The sequence below is a fragment of the Cajanus cajan genome, chromosome 3 (assembly GCF_000230855.2).
Source record: "Cajanus cajan strain Asha chromosome 3, NIPB_CcT2T_4, whole genome shotgun sequence".
Taxonomy (NCBI): domain Eukaryota; kingdom Viridiplantae; phylum Streptophyta; class Magnoliopsida; order Fabales; family Fabaceae; genus Cajanus; species Cajanus cajan.
The window spans coordinates 17,570,982-17,583,375 of NC_138519.1; the positions used below are offsets into that span (position 1 = coordinate 17,570,982).

Sequence of the window (12,394 nt, forward strand, 5' to 3'; positions counted from 1 at the left end):
GTAAGGCAGGGGTTGTTGATGTTCCAGGGTCGATATGTAATTAGTCCTACCTCATCCTTATGCAAAGTGCTCATCAATGAATTTCATGATACTCCTAGTGGCGGACATGCAGGCATCAAACATACTCTTGCTCGGTTATCTGCTAATTTTTATTGGCCCAAAATGCGGCAAGCTGTTGCTAACCATATTGCTCAGTGTCTTTTATGTCAACAGGTGAAGTATTCCACTCAAGCACCGACAGGTTTATTGCAACCTCTGCCTATTCCTAAAGTTGTGTGGGAGGATATTACTATGGATTTTATTACTGGGCTTCCTCCATCAAAAGGATTTTCTGTCATTATGGTGGTGGTAGATTGTCTCTCGAAATCTGCTCATTTTGGTCCTTTACCTTCTCATTTTACAGCCAGCAAAGTAGCCACTCTTTTCGTTGATCTAATTGTTCGTCATCATGGGTTTCCTCGCTCGATTGTCTCTGATCGTGACCCAATTTTTATGAGTTCCTTTTGGTAGCAACTATTTGCACTAAGTGGTACAAAGTTGGCCATGAGTAGTGCCTATCATCCACAAACTGACAGCCAAAGTGAAGTTGTCAACAGGGGATTAGAGCAGTATTTGCGTGCTTTTACACAAGATAAACCAACAGACTCGGTCTCCCTTCTGAGTTGGGCAGAATTTCATTACAATACTAGCTTCCATATAAGTCTCAACATGTAGCCATTTCAAGCTCTATATGGCCGCATTCCTCCCACGATTCCATAATACACTAGAGGCATGACTGTAATTCAGGCTCTAGATGAAAGCCTTACTACTCGAGATGAACTGTTGCGCACCTTGAAAACCAATTTGCTGGCTGCACAGAACCGCATGCAAATGAAAGCTAATTGTCATCGTCGTGAAGTGATCCTTGAGGTTGGCGACATGGTGTTGGTTCATTTACAGCCCTATAGACAATCGTCGGTTTCACAAGGTCGTCATCACAAGCTTTGCAAACTCTTTTATGGACCATTTCCTGTTTTGGAGCGTGTGGGCCAGGTTGCATATCGTGTGGGCTTACTCGCGGGAAGTCATATTCATCCTGTTTTTCATATTTCTGTCCTTAAGTTGTTTCGCGGTCAGTTGGTTTCACAAACGCGCGACTTGCCAGCTAATAGTTTTGACAGCAAGCCTGCGGAAATTCCTGTAGCAATTTGTTCAGCTCGCAATGTGTTGAACCATGGTGTTCCCCAAAAACAAGTGTTGGTTCAGTGGGAAGGACATACGCCAAAGGAAGCCACTTGGGAGCCATTTGCAGAATTCTGTTCTGCTTATCCAGCCCTTCACCTTGAGGACAAGGTGAATTTTGAAGGAGAGGAAAATTATACAATTCATAAGCAATCTCTTCCTATTGAGTTGGGTCATACATCTGTGCAAGCTCCTGCTGAAGGGATGATAGAGGAACAATTGGTGGAAAGTGGGAGGCCCAAATGCACCATCAAGAAGCCCACTAAATTGAATGATTTTGTTTGCTATAAATAAATCTTAATATACAAATAATACTGATGGGAATACTCTTTTGTTTTTACTAGTAAAATTCGCATCTAGAACGGTCCATTCTCAAACCAGAATGGCCCGTTCTGGGCTATCAAAAATAGGTCTTTTTAGTAGTTTGGAATAGCTCGTTCCAGTTTCGGAACGATCCGTTCTGGACTACTAAATCACCTTTATTGGGCATTGGGGTGTTACATAAACAGTGGATTATTAGATGGTATTGGGTGATTACTTGCATCTAAACTGGTATCTATTTTTTGGAATCTCTAATTACAACATATATAATTTGATATTACATAAATTCAAATTAGTTTTAATCAAGGGTAATACAATCTCCTAGTTATTTTATGTATATGGGTTTTGATACCCCTTGTACCTTTATATATATCTATATAAATATTTATTGGCGGATAAAAAAAAAAATGAATATGTAATCAATTAACACGTGATCATTTTTTTTTTTGTTTTTTTACAGAAACACGTAATAGATTGGTATTTTTGGTATAGTAATAGATTGGTATTTACGGTAATATTGATTGTCTTTCACTACAATAGTATTTTTACAATGATAAAATTACCATAATTATTATAAATGAAACTATTAACACGAAATCAATAGTATTTTTAGAATAATAAAACGAGTTATAGCAAAAACGTTATTTATAAAAAAAAATAGCAATTTTAAATTATAAATAACATTCTATAAATTTTAAAATATCGTCTATCTCTTTATCAAAAAAAGGAACTTTACCAAAAAAAATATATCGTCTATCTTTTTATGTAAAAACAAAATCAACTAAAGATTTAATTGAAGAATTTAATAATTATAATATATATTTCTTGTAGATAACTTAATTACTATTTTTTATCCATAATCAAATCATAACAAGGTTTAAACTTAAGATTTTGTGCATGTTATCTCGATCCTCCTTAATAAAATAGTTTTATAAAGTAAAAAAGGAGTGAGGTTTAATATATATATATATATATATATATATATATATATATATATATTTAAAATTTATAATAAATTATATATATAAGTACTATGTTTGAGTATATAAATTATATGAAAATTTATATAAATAAATATTTTTAAACATATAAATTATATTTTAGAGTTATGATAAATGATTTATATTATAATAAAAAAATATTTTTATTTATTAATAATTTATTTTTAAAGATTAATATTAAATTCATAATAATTATGATAAATAAAAACTAAATTAAATAAGAAGTTAAAAAAATTTCTACAAACTCTCTTGAAAGAAAACTTCTTAAAGATATTCTCAGAATCTGAGTTCGTATTTAATGTATAAAGATTGACAAATGTTAAATAATAGATTATTTCTCACTAATCTAAAATTTAATTTGTATATTTAAAATTTAGTTATATAAAAAAATTATTTATAAATTACACATACTAATTTTAATTTGGTTAAATTATAATTTTGGTCCTTTATCTTAGTTTTTTAGATTCATTTTAATCTTTTATCTTTTAAAATGTTCATTTTAGTCTTCTATCTTATAAATTTGGATTTATTTGATCCTTTTGAAATGATTATTTTTAATTGTGAGAGACAATTTTAAATATTTAATTGACAAATTCAAAACTTAAAACTTATCTAATTAGATTCACCTATATGAAAACTATGAAATTCAATTAACATTTGAATAAAAAAAATTATAAACATAGAGAAAATCATGTGAAAAATTATGTTTTATGAGCAATTACAAAATAACATGAAATTAAAGTTTTAGAATTGTTTTCGTCACTTTTTGGATTTATTTATATAGAACTTTCATCATGTTTAAAACACTTTTTTATTTTTTTAAACTTCAAGTGTGTTTAATAATTTTCATATAAGTGTATCTAATTAGACAAGTTTTAAATTTTGAATTTGTTAATCAAATATTCAAAATTGTCTCTCAGTATTAATATAATTATCGTTTCAAAAGGATCAAATAGATCCAAATTTAGGAGATAAAAAACTAAAATGAATATTTTAAAAGATAAAAGTCCAAAATAAATATAAAAACAATAAGATAAAAGACTAAATATAATTTAATCTTTAATTTAGTAAGATACTCGATCAAAAGAACTAACCTAATTTCTAATTAGGAAAAATAGGCACTTCTGTGCCTCTGTATTTAAAAAAAAAAAAAAAACAATAGTGGGTAGTTATTTAAAATATAAGAGGTTTGAAAACTAAATGTCATTGAAATAGAAAAAAGAGAATAAATAAATAGATAAAAGATAAATGATACTGGTTTGTATTTAAGGGGTGTATTGGTTTAGGATTTCGTAGGATTTTAAAAGACTTTTTTTGAGTAAAAAAGTCCATTAGTATTCAATCAGGATTTTATGTCACTTAAAAACAATCCAGTGGTATTCAATCTGGATTTTCAGGATTTTTTAAAGAGTCCATTAAAATCCACTAGTATTCATTTGAGATTTTTTACAACTTAAAAACAATCCATTGGTATTCAAAAATTTAAGGATTTTAAAGGATTGTTGTGTGAGAGGGATTTTGAAAGACTTTCTAGTGTTATCTATAAATACCAGATTCATAAAACAATCCCATCCAAACCCATCGTATTTTGAAGGATTGTTTGAAATGATTTTTCAAGTGTTTTAAGAATTTTCAAGTGAGTTTTTCATCTTTTTTTTCTATGCTCCTGTCTTCTCCATTTTTTCTCTACTAATAATACTACACTATTGTTCATTACTCATATATAATACTATTCTCATACCATTCTCCTATTTTGTGAAACTCTAATATGTAAATGATAGTGTCATTGACTTGTTTTATTTTTCTGTTCGTTCTCTTTAATTGACTTACTTTATTTTATTCTATGTAGTTTAATTTGTTCCTTTATATAACACAAAAAAAATACTTGAAATTTTAACTTTTAAGTGGTAATTTTTTTTATGACACACGTTAAGAAAAGAAAAAGGTGAAAGATGAAATTGATATCATAATCTCAACAATATATATATATATATATATATATATATATATAAAAGATGAATTTGTTGGGGTTTTTGTGAGTAGAATGAGATAAAAATGGATCTTAGTAGGGGGAAGAACCCTCTTAGCATAAAAATTGCGAATTCTCTCTTTCCCTTGAATTTGTTACTCTTATCCCTCCTCCTTTTATGACTCAACAATTATTTTATTTTTTTTACTATGAATTTTTCTTTTTTATTTTTATATTATGAAATTAAGATTTTTTATATTTTAAAAAAAGAAAATTAACATAAGACATTGCAATATCTAATTTTTTAGGGTTTAGGATTTATGCCTTCATTAACTTATTTTTTTAAAAAGAAAATATTGTTAAAATATTTGTTAGAATAATTTATATTTATAAATATTGTTAAAAATTATCATATATATATATATATATATATATATATATATATTCTCTATATCTAAATACTTCTGTTTATATAAAAAAAATTATATATCTAAATATTTTTTCAGTATCGAATATACTAATTTTTTTATATAAAAAATTATTTTATGTTTCTATATTTTCGTTTTTACATTTTTTTTTATAATAACTGAGGTATTTGATCCATTTGGATAGCAAAAATATATTCGATCCTGTATGATGGTGTGCTTCTAAAAATAATAATATAATTTTATTGATTTTGTCTATTATCCGTAATTATTTATATAACTATTTTTTAACATATATTGTTTTAGTAATTCAAATGGGAGATTCACAAGGAAATAATAAAAAAAAATGAAAAGAGAAAGAAAACTATGAAGCTTGGATTAAGGATGATTCCGATGAATTGTTACAATTGATAGTGGATGCTATAAAAAGAGGATAGAATATTATAGAGAATTATTATTATTATTTATCTAGACATTATTTTTTTTATTTATTATTTTTATCTTTGACTCTTTTTAAATTTGAATGTATAATTTTTTTTAAATCTTATCAAATGTCAAAATTTCACAAAATCCCACAGAATCCATTAAAATCCTAATTTAAAAGTCTTGCAGAATCCATTAAAATCCTGATTTTAAGTCTTGTAGAATCTTGCAAAATCTTAAAAGTCATGAAAATCCTGCAAAGTCTTTTAAAATCCGCAGGATTTTTTTTAACTAAAAAAGTCCTTTAAAATTCTAATCCAATACACCCCCCTAAATGTATAAAGGTTGATTGTAAGATAAATTAAATTGATATGATATAAAAATATTATAATTCAGCGTCATTAGATAGATTCTTAAATCAATATAATTTTGTGCACAATCTTTAATAAAATATTGAATACACATTCGTATAATATAATATATAATATATTATATGTTATAGAATTTGATATCTATAAATTGGCTGTAAGGAGTAGGCTCATATGATACAAAGAAAGAAGTGAATTGGATTGCGTGAGAGCCTTACTCTGAGACCTGCTCTGACTGGTGAGCAATTCATACCTTCAACATGCTACATGGGAGTTACGCCACATGCACGTGCTTTTTTATGCATCATCTTCTCCACCAATTTCATCTTTTTCTCTTCTTCTTTGCACGCCATGACCCACTTATTCTCATCCAACCAGATTAGCTTTCTTTAATGAATTCAACTTTCACTCCGTTTTCCATCAACTCTCCGTGTTTGGGGAGATGATCAGAGTTTTTGTTTGATTCAATTTTTTAATAGGATATTGGAGTTGAGTTTAAATGCATTCGACATTCTTGTTTGTTTCTGTGCTTTCAATGCTTTAATTTTGCTACCATGCGGGATATTTTGTGGATTTGTGTAGTTGAATGCTTTTAGGGTTTTTGTTGGTCTTGTTTTCTCAAATTCACTTTTTATCTGTTGATTTTCTTTTGAATAAAATGTTAATTAGGCGTGAATCCAAATTAATCTAACTGACTTAATCATTTTGTCTCGATTACTTTTAGTATTTGGATTAAATCTAAATCAACTTGTTCAAACGGATGTTGGATAATAAATTTTGATTTTTAAATTTAACTTAATTCAATTCAACCCTAATGTATAATATATTATTAAAATTATGCATATAATATTATAATTATATATTTTGAATTCAAGATACTTAGTATTTTAACCCTACCGCCTCTTTATCTCACACACAACATACAAATTATAGGAAAAAAAAAAACATAATTTTTTTTTTAAAAGTTGTAACAATGAACAATACTTTAGAGACTTTACTGTTTGTTGTTGTTACAGATTAAGATTTTCTCTTTAATCAGACTAAAACTGTGTGTATACAGATTCAAATTATATACAAAAATTATTTAATGACTTGTATATTAGTATTTTCAAATACATGTGGTAAATGTTTATAATATATAAATAAATATTATATTTAATATATAAATTATATTTAAAATTTAAATAAATAAATAAATATGTTTAAATATATAGATTGTATTTTAGATTTATAATAAATAATTTATATATAACACAAAATAATTATTTATTGATGATTTATTTTAGAAAGTTTAAGCAACGGATTAAAGCTATCTTTATTGGAAAAAATTATTATCAGTCTTGTTTTATCTGATTCTGAGAATCCTGATGCCAGGCTGAGTGGTAAGTATGAAGTTACATTTTACTTGACTAATAATGTTCATGGTCATTTCTATATCATCTATACTGTGTCAATATTATTTTTCCGTTTATATATAGTATATTTGACCTGAAATATTGCTGGTGTATAGGCAAATCTTTTTGCATGGCTCGGATTGAGGAATTGTTTGCCAATCCTGGTTCTTGGAGTTGCAATGAGCAAATTCACAAAATTATCATGGTTTCCTTTATGCAGATATTATCACTTGTGAAGTTCAAAGACAAGCCAACTTTTGCCTTGACTCCATTGCTTCCTGAAGAGATGCATGAGGCTGATTTAAGGTGGTAATGTATTTAGTAATCCTTACTACCATTTTATTAAGTTAACTACTCATCATTGGGTCAATGATATTGAAAACTTATTTGATTTAATTACTGAAATAAGTGGTTAACATAAAACTGGCAACCATTTTTCAATACAATCATATATTTGTTGTATAATATTAGTTATCAATAGTAATTAATTCAGTTATGATGTTTAATTAGTTATCCATCATTTTACAGGAAGATGGAGTTGTTCCACAAGTGTGGAGAAAATGATTTTGATGATATATTTTGGAAGACATGCAGAAGGAAATAAAAATGGGAGATATTGTGAAGGAACAAGGCTATGGATGCACTGTTGATGTCTCAAAGTGCAAGGAGATATTTTCTCCATTCTCATCTCTAACTGATAATATGCTATCTAAATTACTTGGTGCAATTGCTTATAGTCGTACTGGGGTGGAGGAAAACCAGAACACATACTTAACATTCCCTGCAGCCAATGGATCCAACGTGTCTGAGTTGCCACCTCTTAACTCTTGGAATATTGATGTCTTGGTAGATACAGTTAACCATCTTGTGAGTTTTATTCAATAGGACTTAAAGTTCCTCTCATTTTTTTATTTCCTTTTGAATAAGAAAGTAAATCATTTCATTTTTATGTGTTTTCTGATACAGGCACCTCAAACCAACTGGATATGTGTCATGGAAAATCTTGATCATGAAGGGTTTTTCCTTCCTTGTGAAGAAGCATTCCTTTTTCTCATGTGTGTGTATAAACATGCCTCTAAGGTATGATATCAGAACCTTAGATATGCTTTTCCCGTAGCTTAGCTGATTTAAAATCAGTTTTGTTACAAGTTAGAAATAATTTTTAGAGCTTCTTTGCTGAAAAATAAAGAATTTTTTCTAGAAGAAAAGTTATCAAAGCCATTTTTAATCTTGTATCTAAATAGGCTTTTATATGCAAACTCTGGCATAAAATTCTGAATGTATGAAAATATACCTAGCAGGAACCATTTCCTCTCCATGCCATATGTGGATCTGTATGGAAGAATAGTAGAATACTGAGGGTCAGCTGTCTTTCCTTAAATACGCTGTATTAGCACCACCAGAAATATTTACCTTTGCACACTCGGGAAGATTGCTGGTATGATGATCTGTTTGTACATTTAGACCTGTTTGGATAAATTATTCCAAAAGCACTTATAGGAAGAAAAAAATTAAAATAAACTTATTAATGAACTAAAACTAAATTATACATGAGTTAAAAATAAGATTTTTGAAAAATTGATAAAAAAGAAAATTTCTACAAATTAACTCATATTTAAGCTAATTTTAACTCATGAAAAACTTTTTTTTTATTTTATATTTTTCTCTCTTAAAAGTATTTCTAGAGAAGTTTATCTATGTTGACCATTATTGTTTCTTGTTCCTATCGCCAAATTCTTATGACAACAAATTGCTGTGCAGGCATATGTTGATGCAATTAATGGCCACAAGCTTCAAAATGGCCATGCAAATCATGCATGGTTGTGTCTTGACCTTTTAGACGTCCTCTGCCAGCTAGCCGAGAAGGCTCATGCCAATAATGTTCGATCAATCCTTGATTACCCTCTTAAACACTGTCCTGAAGTGTTGCTTCTTGGGATGGCACATATTAATGTACAATCTAATGGATTCATATTTGTTGGTTCTCAACAATTACCTATTCTATGTCTTTTCTTGATTCATGTAGTTTACATTTGTTGTTCTTGCAGACTGCCTATTATCTCTTGCAACGGGAAGTATCTCTGATTGTTTTTCCCAAGATAGTAAAAAGTGCTGTAGGCAGTGGGATGATTCTACACCTTTGGCATGTTAATCCCAATCTGTTCTTGAGAGGGTTTATGGATTCTCAAAACAATGATGCGGGCAGCATTATAAGAATTGTGGACATCTGTCGGGAGTTAAAGGTTGTTCTCTTTTTAAGTGTGTTTTTTTACTTTTATTCATTTCAATCATTTTCCTGATACATAGATAGATTGCACTAAGTTGTTATGGTTTTCTTGATTTTGTTATATTTGAGGATTACAATTGACTATTGATATGATTAAAATAGAAATAATGCATTAATAGAATATATAAGTAAAGAGTAATTTTTATCTTATAAACCAGTTTTATAAGATTAAGTTAGGTTCATAATAAAAAATCTCCTTGTAAGATAAGAATTGTTTCTCACTTATATATAGATATATCACTAGTGGATGTGGCCAAAATAGAAATAAGGCATTAGCAAAGTATATAAAGAGATAGCAATCCTCACCTTATATATTGATCTAGACTCAATTTGCTTTCTTAATATGTTTTAATAATAAGCGAATCTCACTTTCATTGAGCCCTTAGTTGCAAGAAGCCTTCAAGTTTGTCTTCACGATTCACAAATGCCAATCTCTTTTCTTTTTTACAATCTTTTGCCATTTTTAACTCATGCTTCTTGGTGGTTTATAGATTCTATCATCCGTGGTGGAAATTATTCCCTCTTATTATAGTATAAGGTTAGCAGCATTGGCATCAAGAAAAAAATTCATTAACCTCGAGAGGTGGTTGAATAGAAACTTAACTAGAAGCAAGGACATCCTTTTTGTGGTAACAATAATACCTTTCCTCGTTCTTTGGATCCTAATTTTTTTTACAAACTAACTTCACAGATTTAGAGTCTAATTTTTTTTACAAACTAACTTTTTGTTGCTACAATTGCAGTTACATAGTACAGACAGAACCTCGTCAAGGCTTTCTTCTAATCCTGGTTTTGTTGGTCCTTCCCGTGGATCTATTTCTACTGGTATATTTCTATCACTTGTGTTTCTACAGTTACATAGCCTGTTGCTTTGCATAAAGACATAAATTTATGCTTTCTATTTCTGAAAATATGTTGTGCTCCTTTGATATGTGCATCTGGTGTAGGGTTTGGATCTGCCTTGAACACTAAAACTTTGGTTGCTGCTGCTACGAAAATAGAAAGTCCTATTGAGGTACTCTCTAGCCTTGTACAAAAGATTAATCAGACTGGCTACTTTTCTTCAGTTTTGATAATTGATTCGTTCAGTTGTTTATATTATCAATGATTTTACTTATCTACTTATAAATAATTTTGAAGAGTTTCATGTTTCACCTAAGGGATATCTTTGTTTACCAAAAAAAAACATCTAGCTTGTGAGAGCTACACTTTCCCTCACATTTGATTTTGTTTAAATTTTCAAATTAAGTAGAGATGAACTACACACACTCTCTATATGCAAGTATTCGTGGTTTCAAAAATCTCTCTCCTATAAATGTCTTCTTTATCCCTTATCTCCTGATTCTTTCATCTCTGTCCTTATTTAAAGTAACAGGTCCCTCATCTATTATTTCATGGAGATTTTCTCTGATTTCTTGGGGATAGACTATCCTTATTTCTTTTAACTTTCATACCGATTTAAATTTCTTTGATTTAAAATGGCTTATGATTATTCTTTCTCCTAATTATGAGGATAACAAAGTATTCTCTCTATTTAATTTTCTTACACTTTATTGTCATCGATAAATGAAATTATTATTGAATTTTAATTATTATGTTGACAATGATTTTATTAAGTATATTTGATATTATTCTGTATACAAATTTATTAAATTTTGTCAAGGTCATATGATAGATATTTACTCTAATTATATGATATTAATAATTTTTCACTTTTCAAAATAAATAATTGTGATCGTAAAATTATTTAACTGGTACAATGCATGAACTAAAATACTAGTTTTAATTTAGTATCTTATACAAATCTAAATTTTGATTTCCTTTACTTGGAGTAATTTAACCCTAATTTTATATTATGTTAACAGGCTCCGGACTCAGATGTTCAAGAAAAGATATCATTTATAATTAATAATGTTTCTGGTGCTAATATTGAAGACAAAGCAAAAGTGTTTGCTGAAATTTTGAAAGAGCAGTACTATGGTTTGCACAGTATATGGTTATGAAAAGGTTAGCATGATTCATAAGTCAAGTCATGTATCATGTAATTGCTTAAAACAGTTGCATCCATGTAGAGATATGGGGCATGCTATATATATTGGTACCTTCATTTATACCATTTGTTATTTATTTCTAGAGCAAGCATTGAGCCAAATTTCCATGACTTGTACTTGAAATTCATGGATAAGGTTAATTCAAAGGCTTTAAACAAAGAGATTGTGCAGGCAATTTATGAAAATTGCAAGATTTGAGCCTTGTTTCTGTTCCCTGCTTGATTGAATTGACAAGTTGTGTTGATAATATGAAATCATACTTGGTGTTTGAATATTCTTCAAGCTCTTTTAGGATCAGAGCTCTTAAAATCAAGTTTAGAAGAACGCTCTTTGCTTAAAAATTTGGGGAGCTGGCTTGGGAAGTTAACAATTGGCCGTAATAAGGTTTTGATGGCTCGTGAAATAGACCCAAAGTCTTTGATTATAGAGGTAATTTCCAAATTGAATATATTTCAGGAGCAGATGGCCCTTAAATTGGTCATTTTCTTATCAAATTGTTTTCCATGTTGTAGGCATCTGAGAAGGGGCTAATGTTCGTTATTATTCCATTTACATCAAAGGTATAATTTATGATTGTAATTATCTGGTTCAATGTTTATCATTTAATTATGTGTTCTGACTCTAATTATAACTATCTTATGTTTCTATATAAAACACATTTTGTCGTCAAATCCCTTTCAAAAAACATCTCTCAAAAGAATGGCAAGAAGAAACAAAGGTAATTAGTCAACAAATAAATCAACTAGCTAGGATACAACCAATTGCTCGGAAGGAGATGAAGAAAATAACAAAATGGTTTCAAGAAATCGTTTATATTTCTTCTAGGTTCTTTCATTTAAAACCCATTATTTAATTTCATTATTTTATGTGATTTTTAATTAAATTCTCTAATATTTTTTTTAATTACAGTATAAGTGTTCATCAAATATCTCAG

General features: G+C 28.7%; 1 pseudogene across 1 annotated transcript; it reads left to right on the plus strand.

Annotated features, from left to right (window-relative positions):
- Positions 1 to 5,033: 5,033 nt before the first annotated feature.
- On the plus strand, positions 5,034 to 10,310 carry LOC145955636 (uncharacterized; annotated as a pseudogene). Its single transcript, XR_014432303.1, has 7 exons — positions 5,034 to 7,428; positions 7,651 to 7,989; positions 8,089 to 8,202; positions 8,424 to 8,560; positions 8,884 to 9,075; positions 9,171 to 10,038; positions 10,153 to 10,310. The product of XR_014432303.1 is annotated as an uncharacterized LOC145955636 (transcript).
- Positions 10,311 to 12,394: the final 2,084 nt, after the last annotated feature.